Consider the following 22411-nt stretch of genomic DNA (forward strand, 5'->3'; position numbering starts at 1 on the left):
AAATAAGTAATTTAACATTTTATGACTTTTAACATTTTTACGTTGTAGTGTATTTCACTTCCTTGTAAGTGATTTTAATTTTAATGAAAATTAAAAGATTGGCTGCATTACAGTCTGTCTTCTAGATAACCACAAAACTATTACAGGATAAGAGGCAGGTAGAGAATGCTCCACATTGCAACAGAAACATCCTTAAGCTCTATCCAGAAGACACTGACATAGCAATACAAGCACAATACATTCTTAATGCTTATTTCACGTCAAGATCCTACATAAATTCATGCGTATGTTGAATTTTTCATGCATGAACAGTAACTTTGAAGACAATGAACTATTCATATTCACAAATACAGCACACAGATAAGCACTGAAGGATGATTTAATCTTTGTCAAAGTGTGAACACTTTTTTTTTTTATCTTATCAGAAAAATGGACAGGTCTCATTGCAAGATTTTCCACATAAAATACACTGTTAAGTGTAAGCTACTGCCTTATGTGTTGTAACCAGTATTGTGCATAAGCATATAAGAAATAGAGTATCTTTCTTTACTGCCTAAATATTAAAATACTATAGGGCAAATTCTGAAGTTTATTTCGAAGGTCAAATTTTCACTGAATAAATATTGAACAAGAGCTTCAAACTATGACCTCATTACTAATTGTGTCTGTTTTCTTCTAACATGTGTGCTACTAACATTTTAGATTTACCTGAAAATGCCTGGCAGAACAGAACTCTTTACAGTCGCAGAATCTCACTGGTATGGAGAGGTCTTGGTGAATGAAGCCTTAAGAGATTTCTGGCCCTTAAAATCTTAAAATCCCAGGTTTATTCTGTCTCTTCTTTCATAAAAGCAGAACTCTGCAAGGATCCCTGGCAGAGATTTCCTCTGGCCACTGTATGACAAGGAGCAAGACCCCAAACCCCTGCTAGCCAGCAAAGGAAGGAGGAATTTTGAGTTCCTGACTTCCCTGAGATTGGCAGGAGGTGAAGGATATTAAAATTCAGTTTGCTGCACTATCGCCACACTGTCTTCAGTGTCTTTTAACCACTCTGACTGTTACCATAAGACCATTGGAGCTATGCTGCCACCAGCATGTAAAAGCCCTCCAGATTTTGAAAAGCGCTAGCACAAAACCTGCACTTCTGTGTTTCACTGGAGATGATTTTTGTACTTTTCTCCTAATTACCATATTTCTGTTCCCAAAAGCAGCAAGCTGACTTTCTCGGAAACTTGTTTTTAAAGGTTTTGTTTATTCTGTATGCACCAAAATGTTTCCTACTTTCATGGTATCTGAGCCAAACTTTGGGTGAAATACTTCATGATAGTAATCAGCAAGTCAGCTGGTAAACATGGAAAATCTTAGATAGCCACAGATTGTACCAAAATAATTACACAAGAAGGAAAGCATTGATGAGCAATCCAAAAAAAGTATAGCCTTCAAGAGTAAGTAGTATCATAAAAAAAACTCTTATATTTGTTTATTTTCTGTTTTAAATGCAGTTAGTAAAAAATGAACTCCACAGAGAAATATACCTGAAAGCTCAACATGCAAATAAACAAAGCAATAAAAGTATCTGTATTTTTTAAACAAGAGGGAAACAAAATAGGTGACCACCTATTTTTTCACTTTCTCTTTGATCATTTAATTTACAAAAAAATTATGGCTAGACAAATACATGTACTAATTGTTACATTTTTTTTAAATGCAAAAATGCAAAAGGTATAGCGTTACATCTGGGGTTTTTTTTGGGTTTTTTTTTTTTTTGTTTCAGAATGTAGCCTGACTTTATTTTACTACAAAATCATTGCAGCATATCATATATCAGCCATTGGAATAATCTCCCGAGGGAAGTGGTGGATTCCCCAACACTGGACACCTTTAAGATTTGGCTGGACAGGGTGCTGGTCCGCCTTGTCTAGACTGTGCTTTTGCCAAGAAAGGTTGGACCAGATGATCCTTGAGGTCCTTTCCAACCTGGTATTCTATGATTCTATGATATACTCTGACATATTTGTTTATAAATCCTGCTTCATTTTTCTGTAAGAGGGTAGTTAGATGCAAAACCACATTGAGATCTTCAGCTGACGGCTTTTAGGAGCACCCATCAGGTTATCTTTGTGAATTTGCCACTTGTACAGGATTGCTGATGGTCTTTATTTGTCTAATCATCACATGCACCATATCCTTTAAATAGTAAGCCATTTTGAATACAATTTTTTAAAAGCAGCTTCCCCAGCTGGGACACATAGTTATTACCTCCAGTTCCAATCCTTCAGCCAGGATGGGATGTCAGACTTAAAGTAGGAGTTTTATATTTTTATGTGTTTGCCTGGATATCTGCACCAACAAGCTACATATTTTATAATCTGCCTTTAAAACTGGACTAAAACCAAACTGAAATGTTTATAATCAATATGAGTGTAAAAATAGCAGTCCCACAAAAATATTAAATTAGCCATGAAGTAACAAATACTTCTCATGTATATGGCACATCCCTTTCCAGCAGCACACCATCACCCCCTTTACAGAGGTGATGCTGGCAGCACACCTGGGAAAGATGACACTCCAAGGCTGGCTAAGAGGCACTGCAAAGGCAACGGGTGCTCCCAAAGGGTGGCCTGCTGGCAGACAGAGTTTTGTTCTTGCCTCCATAGGTCCCAACTGCATCAGCACAGCCTGTACGTGCGTTTGGGGAGGCAGACGTTCGTATTTCCCCTCTACATTCTGTCAGGACAAAATTACGATAAAACAGCATCAATTCATATAAACCATACCATTCAGTGATGAGAAAAGCTCTCTTATAGTACTTTCTTGCACATGTAACTGGAAACACTTGCTGAGTAGACTGAAGATGGAGTGTCTGTCATAGTTGGAGGCACAGCTGCAGACTGTGATTCTGGCGCAGGCTCTCTAGTGCCTAAGCCATATCGTATGGATGTACGCCACAAACCTGTACAGGCTGATACAGGCTGAGGTATAACCCACATGGTCGTACTCAGATCTGTATGCTTAGATGTAGACTGTGCATGTTTTGTACCACAGCAGTGCAGATTTTTAGTAGTAAGCCAGTGCTGCTGAAAAGTACCGTAACTTCCCCGTTTTTCAAGAGATATTTGTGGGCTTAACAAGATACAGGAATGGGAGCGCAGCCAGTGCAGTTGAGTTCAGCTCCACGGAAAGTCCTGCCTGCCTGTTCCCAATTCCCTGTCTCGCTTTCCTCACCTGCCAAACCCTGGCACTGCTGTGGACTCACAGTCAGGTGCGCACGAGACTCTTCAGGAGTGTCCAGGTAAGTGATTCTTTGCTTTATACATGTGTTTAGTGCAACAGCTCTAACGCACTAGAGATGATGACAGAAAGCTCCCGACACACAAAACTGCAAGATCTGCAGGATGTAGTGTATTTTAATTTGCAGTTGAACGAGGCTTCTAACTGTAAATTGTGCTGCCAGTTACTCTGTTCCTCGGACTACGATTCGGCACAGACAGTTGCTAAAGGAGGCTTGAGGCAGCAGTTGCAGGCAGGGTTAAAGGAAGAAGGAGGACACTTTTCTCAGTTGATTGATACCCCTTCCTGCTTTCTGAGAGCAGCTGGACCCTTAAGGAACTGAATCAGATTGCTGTAACTGCTTATCAAGGCAAAGGAACTCCTTAGACAGAATGAACAGATTGGTGTTTTCTCCGGCCAGCTTCACCTCTCCATCTTCAAAAGGAGTGTCTTTGACACATCCAAGCCCAATGGAGCTCCCCTCTCCCGCTCCTTTGGTTGGTCAGGGCTCTTACAAGTTTCATTTCCAGTGGCCGTGTTTCACAAAACTTGCCTCAAAATGCAGTGACATTGCCACGTGAAATCAAAGAATTGTAAATGGAGTAAAAAAAGTTCAACAGAGCTCAAGGGGGCCAGTACAGTTGTTGCCAGTGGGTCAGAGGATGGTGGTGTGACTCGGGCAGGAATTCCAACTTAGCCCAACCTCCCGCCCAAAGCAGTCAAGGGTAGCAACCTCCTGCATTACAGAGGGTTCGTGTCAGGAATGCACATTGTGTTTCATTCTCACCTATGGCGTGGTAATGAAGAAGACTGGCTTTCCTTTTTTTTCAACAACATACCGATAGAAATAACCCAAATAAGCATTTTAAAAATCAATTTCCAGCCTACAGCCTACAAAATGCACATTTATATTTCTTCCCAGGAAATCTGAACTATGTTAATTGTAATTCTCACTATAATTACTTTAAGGTTTTGAGGAGTAATGAAAAAACATTTTCAACTGTTACATATTTTTTATTAGGATTGCGACCGAGTCAGACAGCAGTGGCCGCACAACAATAAATTGTTGGCCTACTTTTTCTGTTCTTTATAAATGTGCCCAAACTCAGCTTTCTAGCCTGGAAATTTTTTATATTCACAGAATATAAATGCAAGACAGTAGAGGACTACACCCAAAATCTCTACAGAAATCACATAAAGATACTTTGATAAAAGTATATAAACAAGTGAATGGTGTGGAGAAAATAAATTTGCATTTTCCCATTAAATACCTGAAAACAATGCTGTGAAATAAAAAATGTTTAATGTTGACAAATTCAAATAAATTAAAATAAGATTTATTTATATGACAGATACTTAGAGTGTGTCACTCAGTGCCACACAAAGTTAGTAAAAATAAGAACTTGGCTAAGATTTGAAAGGGACTGGTGATTTATAGAAATAAAGACAATGTAGAGGTGACCACAGGTAAAGCTGACCAAAAAAAAGGACTGAATAGAACATGCTTTTTCTTCACAGTCTTTCCACTTTCTGTAATATCAGTGCTGGAGACAGCTCATTGGATCAGTTCCAGCATGACAGTTCTAATTTTATGTTTGTCTTTAAGAACAACTTAATAACTGACTTGAAACTAGTAACTGCAAAATTATATCAAATGAAATAGGGAAACATCACTTCATATAGTATGATAATGGTAAAATTCACTGTTACATGAGGTCATAGAACCAAATGCTGTGGCTGAGCTTTATTAAAATCTAAGTAAATTTATGACCAATAGAAACCTTTACAGTGGGGCCTTATAACCCTAGGGCAATCAAATTTTATGCAGATCTGGGCTAGTTGCCTAAGAAGTTCTGTATTTCACAACTGAATTGGTATCCAGTGGGAGTTGTGGACTATCATCCATTCTGTATACAAACGGGCTTTGTTCTGTCTTTCTGCGGCTCAGCATTACCTGCTGTTATAGGATACAGAACCTGAGGAACCAACCACCTGCTGCTGTATGGCGTACCTGGTGTTCTGATAAACTGGAGGGCTCCAAGGGAGAACATTAGATGCCACAGCGCAGTCAAATTAACCAAAGGTACAGTACTTCCTCCTCCCTTTTAAGGCAAGGAAATTATACATTTTTCTCAAATTGCACACATTTCTGATTTTTCCTATAAAGAGAATGCATTTCATTGGATAAAATAATCTTATTTTCCTACTGTTGTCTCCTTCCATTAAAAAAAAATTCCTTCCTAATTTTCACCATCATTGGAATCCAGAGAGATCAGAGCGGAATTCTTGCACTCTTTAAGGGTTACCCAGTATTTTAGTTATTAATTAGATGTGTTAATGATCACTTCAGTTTCCAAAAGGGGATATGTGTGTACTGTGTCAGAATGCACTAAGCTTTAATTCTGAAGAAGGCTAGCCAAAATAATAGCTACGATACTATTCTATTCTATTCTACTCTACTCTGTTCTACTCTGTTCTGCTCTGTTCTACCCTATCCTATCCCCTGTAACTCTATGACTTTATAATGCTTTGCAGTAGCAACAACAAGTTGACTTGTAACAATAAGTTGAAGAAAATCTTTCTTCTACATGCTAGCAAGTGTACAGTCCAGGTAAAAGACATCACATCATTCTGCTTAGGTGACACCTGTCATTGGATCATGATTACATTCCATGCTGAGAATGGCTTGATAATGGAAATGGAAGTTCAATCTGAAGGTGAAAAAGAATCTGGGATGAGCAGCTGAAAATGTGGGATGACTGAAGACTGCATAAATTCATCAGAATGTGCTATGATAAGACAATTAAAAGGAATGTAGTTTTTCTGACTATCCAAGCAAAAGTTGATTATTATTTTAGAGCATTCATGGAAGCATACTGCTAAAATCAGCATTTTCCACTGAAAGTATTTTTTCTTTTGCATGAAGATCTATTTATATATTTGCTGAATTATTTCATAAATTATGTTTTCCTTGCAGAAATACTCAGCATGGACAACTGCAAACGGAGAAGAAAGAACAATGATGTATGCCAAAAATCTTTTTAAAATGTAAGCTATAAACACTGTACTATGTTTGCTTGGACCATGAAATGGAAACAGATTGGTCAAACAGCAACAAGAGCAATATTTGCTCTTGTTTTAACACTAACAATTCTTAACTTGAAGTGTCTACGAAAGAGAATATAATCTGTATCTAGGAAATCTTTGAGTTTTCTTATTTAACCCTGAAACATGGTGTACAGTTTCACATTTTGTCCTCTGAATTTGGATGCAGTTTCACTGTTATCTCTCTCAGTCAAAATATTACAGAGATTGAGATTGTTGCACAGAATTTTGTTTCCTCTGTCATGTTTTGACCATGAAATTATAGGGATACCGTAGACTTCAGTAATAACACCTCTCATCAGCACCGTATTTTAAAAGTAAGAAATTGTTGAAGTTTTAAATGTAATGTAAATTAACACTATTGAAGGCAAAGATAACATCCCACAGGAATCTGTGCGTGCCATATGCCATATAGCTCCCAGAATGATTTTCCATGTATCTGTCTGACCTGCTTTCTACTTGTGAAATGTGTATCACTGAAAAGAAAGTAATAAAAATGTATTAGTCTCTGTGATTTCTAAGCAGTAATTCCTAATATTATATTTACAGTGCTACCAATACAGTAAGTCCTCCCGCCTTTGATGTCTGTATTTGGAATTTATCTCAAAGCAAAGCATTTTAAGAACTCCACAATATGTTGCTTATTTACTATCTAAAAAACCCTACTAAATAATTTTTCTTTCCCAATGGATGACTCTGTAGCAACACCCTAGCTTGGAATGCCAAGGCATAGAGGGCAATCAAGTGCCACAACTAGAATTTCTAATTCCATGTCAAGCATTGATACACAGTGTTTTACAACAGCAGGTTTCAGTCCTGATGCTGTATTTTATTCATATGCACGTAGATCAGTTCTACACCTAATACTATTTTTCTTGGCATGTAGCTAGCACATAGCTTATTTCTTCCACACTGCCTTGAATGTATTGTATATTTATCCTTTGCTCTAATGAATGAGTCAGATACTTTCATGTCTCACTACGGATACAGTAAATGAATAAATGTCATTGTATTATATCAGTTAGAAACCTGATTTTGATCTTTGAAAACAGAACTTGAAGCATAGACACGTATCTATTTGAGGACATTAAATTTACTGCACAGGCACCCAGTACTTGGTGACAGACACATGTTAATCTGTGTTTCTTATTCCATGCCCTAATTCAGCAAAGCACTTAACCGAAGTGCTTGATCTTAAACAAATACTTAAGTCTTTTCCTGTCAGAGATGTTTTTTTCAAATTAGTGTCCCATTTCATCACAACAAGGACATCCCTTAAACCCCCAAAAATAAGGTAGAATTTTGTTAGTCTAGGTTTTCCGCTGGAACTCCGCACGTGACTTTGTATATAAGATGGATCTCTTCTGGGAAGCTTTAGGAAAACAGAGCAGCTGCCAACAAGCCATATCAGCCACCCTTTACCACTAAGCACCTGAAGAAAAATGATCACTTGCCTCAGTTTAAAATGAAAGACAGTGTGACCAAATAATGAGAGAAGTAAATGTCTCATTTTGCCGGACAAGACTAAAATCTTCTAGGGCTAATCTGAAGCCGCCCAGGGCTTAACTCAGTCTTCAGCCTTTGTATGTTTTGGAAGCTACTTTCTTAATTGAGAACATTTTGTACTGTCATATAATTTTTCTCTTGTATGCAACAAACAGAGTCTGTTTCATCATGACAAATAGAGAAGAAATTCTGTCTTGGAACTTTTCAGGACAGAATTTTATTTTATTGTAGATATGTTTGTATGCCATGATAATAATCACTAAGCATAGCTGTCATTTGTTATGTGATTACACACAGTATGAAATAGAATCTCTTGGTTTTGTATGGTTTGGAGATGGTCACTTAAAGGGCAGCTACAAAGAGGACAGAGGCTCTCTCTTCACAAGGAGCCACAATGAGAAGACAAGAGGCAATGGATACAAGTCGCACTGAGGGAGGTTTCATCTTGCCATAAAAATAGATTTTTTACAGTGAGAACAATCCTAGGAACTGGAACAACCTCCCCAGAGATGTGGTGGTGACCCCATCGCTGGACGTTTTCAAGATGGAATTGGACAGGGTGCTCCATAATCACACCCAGGCTCCCTTTCCCATGAAGGGTTGGACCAGATGATCTTTCGACCTCCCTTCCAACCTTGGCTGTTCTGCAATTCTGTAATGAGAAAGGATTAACACAAACTTGTAAATTGCTAGAGAGTAGGCATCTCTTCTCTTTCTTTGTACAATGACTAAGGATTTATAAATTTAGAACTCGCACATGCTCTTATTTCAGTATTCTCTTGTAAAGAATACCATACACTGAAGGTGTCTAGACATCATTGTGTAATTTGATGTATGTCTGCCACTTCCCTAGAAACTTTCCACAACCACAATATACCATTGATTCTGAGTGGTGACCTGTAGTGCGTGCAGAAAGACTAATCCATAATTACAAAACTGGGTAGATAATTAGATTCGGCACAATGTTTATTGTATTATTGTCTGATCTGTTCATACATGAACCTATTTATGCACTCCTAGTTTAAGGTAAATGACTCAAAATGAGCAAAATATTTATCTAAATACCATTTCTATCTGTGCTTCTGAAATCCACTTGATACTCCATTTAGTTTTATTGCTGAAATTGAGTTGTTACAAGATAGGGAGTTGAAAATACTGACTCTTTTGGACTTTTTTGCCCTTCCTCAAAACTATACTATATGGTGTATTTTTTATTTAAAATACAAACTAAAAAAACCACTGTCATATATTCCATCAGGGACCTGATGGCACATACAGGACTCACCAGCCCTGCCCAGCCTCCCCCAGGGCCTCTCCTCACCCTGCCCAGGTCCCAGGATGCCATGTCCTTGGGCCAAACAACACTTCTCCTTTTGCATTTCTAGAGCCAGGAACTGAAGCTGAATGCTGGATGTCTGTCCCATGCTGTCAGATGCTTCTCCCTGCATAAGCCAGACAAAGAGAAGTGGTCAAAATAGAACCCAATATGAGGAAGATGAAAAGAAAACTACATTACAGAAGCCAGATAGAAAACAGGCTGAAGAGATAGTGATATGCAGACTTTAGAAGAAGCCATCCATCGGACATGCAAAGGAGTTACTTTCTGAGTTTATAAGGTAGGTAGGCAGCAGCAGAGAAGGCAAAAGTCTATAGATGAAGAGAGACAGCTGTTTAGAGGCATGCATAAAAGGGGAACAAATAAAACTTGAAACCAGAATGAGTACGATTAGATGAAAGCAAAAGGAAGCGGGATGTAGTAGATTATAGAGCAGAAGGGTCTCAGCAAAAAAGGAACATTTTTAAAAAGTGTAAAAAGGAGGACCCTAGGAACTACTGACCTGTCAGCCTCACCTCTGTGCCTGGGAAGATCATGAAAGAGATTGTCCTAGAAGGCACCTGTTAAGGCACATGTAGGACAGGGAGGTGATTCAAGACAGCCAGCATGGCTTAACCAAGGGCAAGTCCTTCCTGACCAACCCAGTGGCCTTCTACGATGGAGTGACTACATCAGTGGAAAAAAGAAGAGCTATGGATGCGTCTGTCTGGATTTCTCCAAGGCCTTTGACACGGTCCCCCACAACATCCTTCTCTCTAAACTGGAGAGATACGGATTTGGTGGATGGACTCTTTGGTGGATAAAGAACTGGCTGGATGGACAAATCCAGAGGGCAATGGTCAATGGCTCAATGTCCAGATGGAGATCAGGGACAAGTGCTGTCCCTCAGAGGTCTGTATTGAGACCAGTACTGTTCAATATCTTCGTCAATGACCTAGACAGTGGGATCAAGTGCACCCTTGGCAAATTTGCAGATGACACCAAGCTAAGTGGTGTGGCTGACATGCCTGAGGGATGGGATGCCATCCAGAGGGACCTGGACAAGCTTGAGAAGTGGGCCCATGTGAACCTCATGAGGTTCTGCAAGGTCCTGCACATGGGTAAGGGCAAATCCTGGTATCAATACAGGCTGGGGGATGAAGAGATTGAGAGCAGCCCTGAGGAGAAGGACTTGGGGGTACTGGTGGATGAAAAGCTGGACATGAGTTGACAATGTGCGCTCGCAGCCCAGAAAGCCAACCGTATCCTGGGCTGCATCAAAAGAAGTGTGGCCAACAGGTCGAGGGACGTGATTCTGCCCCTCTACTCTGCTCTCATGAGACCCCACCTGGAGTACTGCATCCAGCTCTGGAGTCCCTAGTACAAGACAGACATGGACCTGTTGGAGCGGGTCCAGCGGAGGGCCACAGAAATGATCAGAGGGCTGGAATACCTCTCCTACGAAGACAGGCTGAGAGACTTGGTGTTCAGCCTGGAGAAGAGAAGGCTCCAGGGAGACCTTATTATGGCCTTTCAGTACTGAGAAGGGGCTTATAAGGAATATGGGGACAAACTTTTTGGTAGGGTCTGTTGTGATAACGGGTAATAGTTTTAAACTAAAAGAGGGTAGACTAGATAGAAGGAAATTTTTTACGAGGAGGGTAGTGAAACACTGACACAGGTTGACCAGAAATGTGGTAGACACCCCATCCCTGGAAACAGTCGAGGACAGGCTGGATGTGGCTCTGAGCAACCTGCTCAAGTTAAAGATATCTCTGCTCATTGCAGGGGGGGTTGAACTAGATGACATTCAAAGTTCCCTTCCAAGTCAAACCATTCTATGATTCTATAAAGTGGTCACTGGATCAGCTTGAGAGCTAACCATTGTTCTTTGGAAGATCAGTATTGGCTTTGCTGTATGTTATAAGCAGCAGACAACATGCTAAACCCTGGAAAATAGTCTTTTGGTCTACAGGACTGCTCTTATAAGCATACAGAGTAACATACAATGCCTCCTCTCAGGTGCTGTCTAGCATGTGTCTGTTGACATGAGAAGAGGAAGGCATGAGCATTTTCAACAGGGTGTCTGCTTCTGAGTGAAGGAAAGGAGTTCCCCAGCAGTTAGTTCCAACCCTAATTCTACTAAAAATAATCAAAAGACAAAGAGACTTCATCCTGGTGTTCCCTGGCACTAAGCTTCTTTCATGTCACTCCCTCTTGTTCTTTTTGCTCGTGTGATGGGAAACAAAGAGCCTTGGCTAGGATACACTGAGAGCTAGAGCATGAAGGACCTATTGGAAGGGGTAAAATTTTTCAGTGGCTTCTCTTCCTTAGCACTATCATTGTTCCAAATTGAATAGAGGCCTACTCTAAATCTGAAAATTTTCAAGAAAACTCTTGCACTTGGAGAAGGCTCTTTAACTGAAGTAGGTTTTTTCCTCGCAAAAAAACCCCAACCCTCTTGTGTGAATGCACGATACCTATACAAATTTGACTTAAATAGGTAAGGCTGTTCTTCTCTAATGAAGAAGAGCTGTAACAATATAACATCACTCTAGTTGAGGGGACAAGGGCTGTAAAAATTTAACTGCATCACTCAGTTACACCCAGAAGGTGGTCAAGTTAAATCAAAAATGCTGACAGTAAAGTGTTAGACACACAACAGAGCTACAATGTGGCTGATGAAGGTTTAATTATTTTCTGTTTTGAATACTAGCTCTTTTAATGTGCTTGTATACTGGCACTGAAAATGTTTTTTTTTCTTAGTTAATTAATAAGATTAAATGAAGGACAGAGAATTAGCACCACCACCAGAATATTTAGGTCTCCAACGTGTTTTTGTTGATCTTATTTATGTAATCAGTGCCTGCTGAGTTTACAGCTATTGTAACTTTTCCATCCCTAGTAGCAATTGCTATTCTAGGAACCTAAAGCATGAACAGTAGATACTGATTTTTCAAAGTATCAGCCCTCAGAGATGATGAACCTTTCCTAAAGGGCATTACATTGATTAGAAAGCCTTTGCCCAGTGACTACATGTAGAGGTTTTATAGGCAGCTTCAATTTAAAATGTTTTTTAGTCTCTCAAACTGTCAAATATGAGGTATGTGTGAAGATTTCCTTTCATTCAAGTAAGTTTTTGATATTTGTATTTACTTGTACATATTTTGTTTGTTCAAATATTTCATCAGATGATAATTTAATCACAAGTAATAGCAGTACAGAGATAAAAAAACCTAAACTTTTATATGGTTTAAGTTCTGTGTAATGTCAAATGGCAATAGCAATATAGTACTTATTTCTCTAGCTCCTAGTTAGAACTTTTCTCAAAGTTAATGTTTTACCGACAGGGTTAATTCTGTTAACTATGATTCCAAAACTGTGAAGAAGTCTGTGGAGGAAAGGAGGAAAAGGCCACTTGAATAAAGAGCTCCTTTACATTTAAAGAAATAATTCCTCTTCAGTTCTTAGTATGCAGTTTATATACGGTTAAAACTCCTTCCATACTACAAATCCCATGAAATGACAACTTGTTCTTTGAGGTTACTATCTGTGATAACTTCTTTTCTGCATTTGTGCATAATATAATCAAATCACAATCACTATGTTATTTGCTATTATTCAGAAATTTAGGTGTGACATTTTTTTAAAACCTTCAGAAATTATTATAACCAGTACATTTTGCACCAAAAATCTGTTTATTAGGGATAAGAGGTAAGAATCCCAAAATCACAGAATGGCTGAGATTGGAAGGGACCTCTGGAGGTCATCTGGGCTTGGTGACCCCAAAGGGTCATCTGAAGCCATTTGCCCAGGACCATGTCCAGACAGCTTCTGAATATCTCCAAGGATGGAGACTCCACAACCTCCCCGGGCAACCTGTGCCAGTGCTCAGTCACCCTTGCAGTGGAAAATTGTTCCCTGATGCTCAGAGGCACTTCTCTGTGTTTCAGTTTGTGCCCATTGTCTCTTGTCCTGTCACCGAGCACCACTGAAAAGAGCCTGGCTCTGTCTTCTTTGCACCCTCCCTTCAGGTATTTGTACTTATTGATGAGATCCTCCCTGATCCTTCTCTTCTCCATGCTGAACAAACCAAGTTGTCTCAGCCTTTCCTCACAGGAGAGATGCTCTAGGCCTGTCACGATCTTAATGGCCCTTCAATGGAAGTATCTGCATATCTGTCTTTTACCGTTGAGCCCAGAACTGAACACAGCACTTGAGGTGTGACCTCATCATTGCTGAGCAGACAGGAAGGATCACCTCCCTCAACCTGCCGGCAACACTCCTCCTAATGCAGCCCAGGGTACCATTTGCCTTCTTTGCTGCAAGGACAAAGTGTGTGAATACCAGTGAATTCATTGTCTTGAATAAAACCATTTTAGAGTCTTCAAAGTCATGAAGAAGTTGATTGTTATAGTTTTGAGCGAACCTCAGTCTGCTTTAATTATTACTAAACCACTTTTTAGAAAAACTGAGCATCATACAGTATATATTGTATACAGGCTACATTAATATTTTAAGATATAGTACATATATAACACATAGTCTCCTGACACACCTGTCAGAGCAGGATGTTTACAGATTATAGCTTAAAGGCAGCACACAGTAAGGACAATTTTTTTTAAAGTGTTTTGATACTGGACAACTATTGAAATCCTTGGAAAACAGATACCAGAAGACCTTTAAAAACTTAACTGGAAGTTACTTAGCTGTAAGTCACTGCTTTAAAGTCACTCAAAGTCACCAGTAAAATGGAATATAGATTCCAAACCTTTTAGACCTCTGGTTAGCAAACACAGCAATGGAGATAAAGGAGATAAAACCCTTTTCTCCCTCTGTAACCCACCTGCTGACAACTGCTCACAAACAGCTTCCAGCGTGACGTTTCATTGAGAAATGGAGAACTGACCTACCAGTAGATAAGGAAGTAGAAAGTCATTATAAACATTCATAATGGCTTTTAAAAGGTTTGAGAAACAGTTCACTAAATATTGCAGCTAAAAATACAGTATGTTTTTCATATAAACACTCAAGAAGATGCATAAACCATAGATACAACAAATTACTAATCTGCTATTCTCTAACAACTAATCACTTTTAAGATTTTTGCTGATCAAGGTTCTTTTCTCCCAGTTAGATTTTTATAATAGAATCATAATTAATGCAATATTACCAACTTTCTTAGACTTCACACTCTATGTCTACCCTTCACAGGCTTCCCCAGGGCAAAGATTCTTCTTAACCAAAGCATGCTTTGAAATAATTAGAAATACATAGATGATTTCTTCCCTAGCTTACCGTTCTATACCAAGAAACCTTCCACTCCCCAAAAAATCGTGACTTCCTAGATTTCACTGTAGTTCAACAGCAACTGTTAAATGATCTTAACTGAAAACCAGAGAGACTGTTGATGTCCCAGCCATTTATTCTGCCTAAATGATTCTGTGATTTTGTGACTCTCAAGGTCTGATCTCATCATTCTGGGTGGTTCATAAACAGAGTTTATTTGGGACATAGTGGATAAATTCAGTAAAGATCTCCAAATACAAAAGTATTCAGAAGAAAAGGAAGGTCTCTTCTTACCCACTACTATAGCAACTCCAGAGCAAACTCTTGTTTCGTAGCTGTGGTTGAAAACTGCTCCTATTATAAAACACATTTACAAAGCAAAACTGTACTGCACAATCTGAGCAAGTTGTGAGGAGAAGTCTAGGGAAATGTCACAAAGATGATTTTATTATATTTTCCATACTTTGTTCAGATTTCACACAGAAAAAGTTAAACAAAGACGATTTAATATTTAGACATGAATAATAGAAATAAAAACAGTAAAAACACTGAGAGCAAAAATGAAAACTTGTAATTTCATTTTACTTAGGTTTCACATAGTAATCTGGAATTAAAAAGTATAAAATATATTAAAATGATGAGCAATATGCTTGAAATACAGCAGAGAATTACTGAAAACTAAGAGCTTTTCTGTTCTAAGATAAATTGCCATACCAGTTCAGTATCTATCATAATGGCTGCCAATCTATTTCTAGCATTTACCATAGTACCAATGCTTAAGTTTATACCTTATCTGTGTGTTGGAAAGAAATATGTTATTTTGTGTACTACTGCATAGAAAGGAGGCTGGTCTCCTTTCTATGCTGTAGAAGGCATGTAGTGCTGGTCTTTAAAACTCCTTCCATTTTTAGTGAATATGCTACCTTACAGATGAATTACACTAAACAGCACTACATTTCTCTCCATCTATGACTTAAATTTTTAAAACCAAAGCAAAACAGTTGCTCCTTCGGCAAGACCGGAGGAATGTGAATGCCTGTCACTGCTTTATTTTTTCTCAACCATTAGGGTGTAGGGAAAGCTGATCTATCTTGCATTTACAAAGAGTGAAATATATGATCTAATAGGGAAGAATTCCAGCTACCTGCCATTAACTCAGGAACTGTAAAGGCTGGTAAAAATAAAAGGTAATGCAAAATTTAAAAACGAACAAAAGGAAACATTATAAATGACTCTTTTTTATTTCTGGCAGCAAGGGAGATAATGACAAATTCACATATGGTTTTCCGTTTTGAAGTCTGATTGGGACAGAATTCTCACTGCCATATTTATGATAGAGAAAACCTTGTATTTACAGGAACAATTGAAATGCTGGATACAGAAGGATTTCTGAACATCTTTAGCAACAGTCTTTTCTCACCAGCTGGAATTGCTGGTCACCTTCAGGGAAGAATGCAGCAAATAATATTGCATGAACAAAGAGAATTTGTCTGTCAAAAAGCTTTTCCTTCTACAGTCATCAAGACTGCAGGGCATATTTTTAATATCAGTGCTCTGTCCACTCTGTGCTTGGGGTAGAGAGTTCTTCATATGTTTTGTCCTGAACCAGAAAACAACTATGTAAATAGAATCTGACTGTGGCACACTGTGTTAGATCTCTGACAAAGAAGATAGAACATTTTAACTACCCGTTCAGAGAGCTGCTGTGGAGGACTAAGTTTTGTATGTAAGTGTGGAGTGAGAAAACTTCAGAGGACATGACAGAGGAAGAAATATTTGTTATATAGATATTATTCCCAGATGTATTCCTATTTGTGACCAAAACATGGTTTTGAACATATTTTAACAAGTCTTCTGCTGAGAGCTACTCCAACTCATGCCAGAAGAGGGGGGTCTTCTCTTTCACCACAACTATATGGGCACAATAACTGTTTGTCTTGGGCTGGACTACCCTTGTTTTCATAGTTTGTTCAGAATGGACCTTTTTTTTTTAAAAAAAGGACATAGCATTCCAGATGCGACTTATAAATAGAAGTACCTTCGCTAAGCCCGTGTGTTTGTACATGTGTACAGCATATTTTTTGTAACGCCCTGAAACGCCAGTACCAGCCTCAAATTCCTTAAAAACTACCCTGTATTAGACCTGATGTTCTGATTACAAGGGGGAGGTAAGAGGAACTGGGAAAATAAGAAATTAAGGACAAGTTTTGATAGTGAGATAATAGGGTTACTCGTGGGTTCTTAAGGCTATTTTCTTAGAGTCTCTATTTAATTCTGATTTTTTTAATGCTGTATAACTAATACAACCTTTATTATAATCGTCTTACGAATATGCTTTGTGGCAGTGATGAGGAATGTCTGACTTCTTCTGTCTGGACTTCAGGGGGAAACAGGTTTTTGGAAAGTATTTTTGAATTAAAAGAAAGATGCACAACTTGTATTTTTTTTCCTTACAGTAGCATGGGGGGACATCTAGAGATGCAATAAAAAAGAGTGATAGAATTAATGGAAAGCAGGAAGATACAGTGTAGTTAATGCAACATTATTTATAATAATCCTAAAGAGGAAGAAAAGGGATATTTAAATTGTCAGATTTTAAGAGCTATTCAAGTACTATTGCAGAGATTCAAAAAACAGAGGGATGTGATCAGATCACCTCAGGAGGACCATTAGCAGTTTTGTTCTGAAATAACTGGTCTGAATTTCCATGTTCAGCTCTGATCCATGACCCGAACAGACCATGATAATACAACCATAAGTGTGGCAGTTTCTTCTGTAGCCAGATATAAGAATGCTTTGGCCATTTCACCCATTTCGTTATTCAAATAAACCCCCAGACTCTACTGGAGTTTAAAAATATAGAACAATCATCTTTGTAAAACTTGCTACAGCCTGGGAGTAACTAGCTGGGTTAGCTCTGAGAATGGTAAACTGCCACCACCATTGCTAATACAGGAGGTCCTTGGAGGCATAATTAAAAGTCTAAAGAGGAAAATGTCACACTGTTGGAAAGAGAGAAAAAAAGAAAGCCCACCAGGGGACAGAGATCAAATAAAACAGAACAATATTTTACTCTGATCCATTAAAAATAACAATTAAAAACCAATACGTTTGTTCACAGAGAAAAATAACTGATACAGTTAACTTGTTTATACAATACACTTTGCACTTACCACCTCTCAGATGGGTCTGCCAAGATATTTCACAGATATTAATGGCAGAGCTCCGTTAATCAGCTTAAGCCAAAGGGAACCAGTGAGGTTTGAGCTCTGATCTATAACCTGAAGTATGTGATACATCTTGTCCCTCCATAGACAACACTCGGTCCCATCTTTGAGCAATGTAGCAGCTGAAAGAGATATATAAAAGGGCTTCAAATAAATTTGAGTTGTCAGGCCATAGGTCAGCAGTGTAAGACCTCAGGAGGTGAACGGCAGGCACACAGTTAGACAACAGATCCAGAAAGCGGATGTTCTGTATTGCAGTATTGTTTTGCAAGTCAAAATGTATTCTTGCAAGAACAGTAAAACTGAATGTGTTGCCCATACAACTATTTAAGCAATGTTGTGCGAGACCAAAGCAGTAATAAGAACGCTGATTTTAGCATTTTGCACAAGCTGGAGTTTGTACAGGGGTATATCTCAGGGCTGTGCACATCATGCCTATGCAGCACCTAAAGCATACAACACTTTCTTAGCTTAACAGCAGACAGTTCAGGCTACAGACTGAATATTTCTAAGCTATAAAGCAAGGATATTACTGTTGATTTGTCCCTAATTGAAGCAAGAATTATCCAGTCCTAAACAGATAACTAAAATATTTCTAAAGGAACAAGACAAAAAAACCCCACAAGCTCTTGACATGAGGTCAGAAAGTGACATTTACATTTCTTCTATTTTCGGTACAGAAGGGGTAAAAACTACTGCAGAATATCATTCAAGTGAGGAATGAATGCTAAAGTAGCTTTAAAAAGACATATAATTCATATAATTTCAAACATTAAAAAAAAACCCAGAACTGGAAACAAATGCCAGTGATGTGTCAGATAGGAAGAAAAGGAAAAAAATGTGGCATCTTTGACAACTTGTGTGGCAGCACAGAAACATGAACATAATGACATATGGGGTAGGTCTTAGGAAAGACTGTACACAAATCCTTTGGCAGCCATCTATCAAAACAAGATCCAAAAATTAAATGAAAACTAATGTTTTGAGATAGAAAGGGTATACAGATAGATAATAGATTTCATTCACTTTGCTTAGTGAAATAATGCACTTAAAATTCCCACAGGCACCTCATTGAAAAAAAACTTGCCTAACATTTTATGCTCAGGAGAATAAAGATCAGACTGAAGCTAAACAAAAGAGAATTCCACAGAATTGCTATATATTGTTAACCTCTCTGAAAAGAAATAATCCTTAAAATGTTCATTATTTATCAAATAATGTTTCTCTAAGTAAATTACTACAACTCACTAGGAAAAGCATGTGATGTTCAAGAAAACGTAAGAATCAAAAAGAGTCTGCTGGGGAAATTCTGATTCCAGCAGCTTTTTCAGGACCACAATTTCTCCCACTGAGAAAATTAAATGAGGTGGTGGCACCATAGCAAAAAGATCCAATACTGGCTAAGTGGACTGAAACCAGTGACTTAGGAAAAAAACAACTAAACAGATACAAATAGTGTGGGAAATAAACATTCCTCCCACAAGCCTGCCATGTATGTTGGCAAAAACAGACAAGACAAAATGATTTGTGATTGTGATTGAATTATATTTGGGTAAGCAATTCTGCAAGTATCATTATTCATTAGAATCGATTACTAATCAGAATTTCTTTAATACAATGTGACGTTTCACTTTTGCCTTTTAAGCTATGGTAAAAGGAAAAAAAAATCACACATGCAGAAGTCTCCTTTAGAACATGCTAAAATATTTATCTGAATAAATATAAATAATTATATATAATATTGATATTTAAATGTATTCATATTTAAATATAAATAATTATAAATAATAAATATAAAATATCTGAATATCCTTCAGTTAATCTATGAAGAATAGAGAACAGAAGACAGTTCTTTGAATGTCACTATCAACACTGAGTAAGTTTTAGAAATTGGTTCACTCTAAGACACCTTAGAGTGTCAGCATCTAAAGAGGTTACCAGTTTTGGCACGCAAACTGAAAGGAACAAGAATCTTGTTTTAATTGAGTAAATTTTCTGGTTCACTTACTAATGAGAAAAGAAGAGAGGTATGCTAAGAACAGGAACATCCAGAACTATGTAGTCCTTGATAAAGGACGAAGTATGAAGAACCTAATGTTCAGTATAAAAAATGACACAGATTTTTTGAAATTAAATTAGCATAAATTAGATGAGTACAGAGTAAGAAATGCTTCAAAAAATTACAATGTTGATATTGCTTTAAAACATCTTCCCATAGCAATTCCATAGATAGAGATATGTTGTGGGATCTTTTCATTTCTTTGATCTACAAAACCTAAGGTTTTAAAACCTCAGCCTTCTACAATACATGTACTACCTGGAATTTTTTAGTTTTAATACAGCTATGGTCATATAGACTTATTAAAATAGATTTTCCAAATTTAGATCATGCATTCACAGCCAGCACTTTATCCATAGCGTTTGTTTAGTCAAACAATATGAAAATAACAATAATTTGGTCCCATTTGGCTCTACAATTGTATTGGATGTTTTACGAAGCATTATAGAAAAACATTCAGTTTTAAATGCATGCGAATGTCAAGTTTATATCTTAAGTTTTACAAACACCAACAACCACGTTGTATTGCTTTTTTCTTTAAAACACCTAAACCTGGCAGCCAAACTACCTGACATTATCCAGTATACTAGAGAAACTGAAATACACAGAAAACTGGAAACCTGAAGGAGAAATATTCTGAACTTTAAACTGCACCAGTGGACTCCAAATACAATACAATTTCTACATTATATACATGTATTACTATACTAACATGTTAAGTACATTATAAAATATCCAAAAAACAGAATGTACAAAAAGATGAGATAAAGAAAAATTAAATACTTCATTTTTAATAATTTATTTATTAAATGTACAAAAAATATTTTCTTCCTGCACCCCAGTGGATTATCTTGTGCACACCTCACTTTGGAGACCACTGGTCTAGACTGCTAAGGAATGACAAAAGTTCTCTATAGGACCAGTTGCTTTCACCTTATCTGACTGGAGCCTACAATGAGTTACACTTCCATCCTCAGAAACATCTTCTCCCCTATTTTTTTTTCCCCAGTCTTAACTATCTAGCGGTTTACAGAGCTGTTACAAACAGGCTGCATCTATTGCCTCTGCAACCACTCATACTGTCCCCAGTGTTGGCAATTAGCAATCATAGTCTTAATTAGCCTGACCCACCTGGCTATTTTGCTACTAATAAATCAATTAATTCAATTCACATGGAGGAACTTCTGTGTAGTACCATAGCTTAATCACTACTGGTCATCCTTGTATATGACTGTTTTAGGCGCTAGAACAACTTAGTATCCAGGATGAATTTGTATTCTCCACCGATAAGCAGTCTGTCAAGCAAGTATGGAGTATGGTTAGTATTTTTAATGTATGTAGGGATTTGGCAAAAGCCTCAGCAGAGCGCAGAGGAGAAACTTGAGATGTAAGCTATAAACACTTTGGCACACTGAACTGGATGATCTTTAGTTCTCCCTGAATGGTACGGATACTGCTCATTGGGGGTCTCAGTTTATGCACCTCCCTCAGGAGCCTCTGTTACTACTCCATTTGTTATTTTTGATGCGAGAAATAGAAGCTTCTGAAACCAGGGTAGTTTTGTCATTGGTATCTCTAAGGAGCTGCTTTTTTTTTTTTTTTCTTCCCCTGGTAGAAATATCTGCTCCCTTGGGAGCTATTAAGCTATGCAATCTTGTACTTATATCCAAAGATGTCCCCTTCCTGTCTTCCATTCTTCCCACTGCAAAGAGATTGTCTGGCTCTATCTCTTTATTGTCCTTTCCTAGCAAGTATCAAGAGGAAACAGAAAAAAAAATCACAGGAACAAAAGACATTTTACTGTCCAGCCTTTTCTTCTTAAGCGCAAGTATATGTTTTTGCAGTTGGCCCCGTGTCAATGGTGCAGACTTCTGCCAAACATGCTTTTTCTGTCATCACCACTGTTTGCCTTGTCTTCTCCTCCCACATAAGGTGACCAAATATCACTTTGCCCCATTCTCACTAAGCTCACTTTTCCTCACCAAAACTGAAGAATCTGCTCTTCTATACTGACAGACTTTAACTTCTGGAATCAAAAATTAGTGCAATATTGCTGAAAGGTGTGGAAAGGCATGCTGGTTACAGCAACTATGGAGTAGCTGAACTGTTGGCCACAGTTACAGATGTTCATAGTCAGAACATCTTTTACCACTCCCAGAAAACCTTAAACAAATACCTGAGAGAAACTCGTTTCCATTTTCTTACCACTTATTGTGACTAGAGACTAATCAATCTACAATGAAAAAAGTATTTTCAGGACAGGGAGAGAAAGAAGTGTAAAGCTTAACCAGGAGGATTTATGTATCAACACTAGGCCTTACAGACCAAGGACTCAGCAGTCAACAGGAACCTACTTCATGAAGAGTACAATCAGCACTACCTTGAGTAGTAAAAGCCTGATATTTTATTTCTTCGCAGCTTTGTCTCTTGTAACGTTGCATTGACATTTGTCAGATTTCTACTAACTAAATAATCTATTAAATTAAGATAATACTTTCCAGCCTCAAAAGAGATGGAAAGACCTGTCGTAAAATAAGTATTTTTGACTCATGCCCTACATGAGTACATAGGCATTCCAAAAGAATACAGAACAAATCCCATGGGTTCTATACCTAGCATCTAGGGTTCCCTTTGAAGCTG

At 37.9% G+C, this 22411-nt stretch overlaps 1 long non-coding RNA gene across 1 annotated transcript in view; it reads right to left on the reverse strand.

The window, feature by feature from the left end:
* Positions 1-1698: 1698 nt before the first annotated feature.
* Positions 1699-22411, reverse strand: part of LOC128902615 (uncharacterized) — a 35390-nt gene continuing 14677 nt past the window's right edge. Inside the window, exons 2-7 of the long non-coding RNA XR_008463842.1 lie at positions 17659-17834; positions 14780-14839; positions 14043-14105; positions 9720-9777; positions 9203-9323; positions 1699-8533 (exon numbers count right to left, since the gene is read on the reverse strand). This is a non-coding gene — a long non-coding RNA (uncharacterized LOC128902615). The remainder of the gene's footprint in view (positions 8534-9202; positions 9324-9719; positions 9778-14042; positions 14106-14779; positions 14840-17658; positions 17835-22411) is intronic.

Source organism: Rissa tridactyla, chromosome Z (assembly GCF_028500815.1).
Source record: "Rissa tridactyla isolate bRisTri1 chromosome Z, bRisTri1.patW.cur.20221130, whole genome shotgun sequence".
Taxonomy (NCBI): Eukaryota; Metazoa; Chordata; class Aves; order Charadriiformes; family Laridae; genus Rissa; species Rissa tridactyla.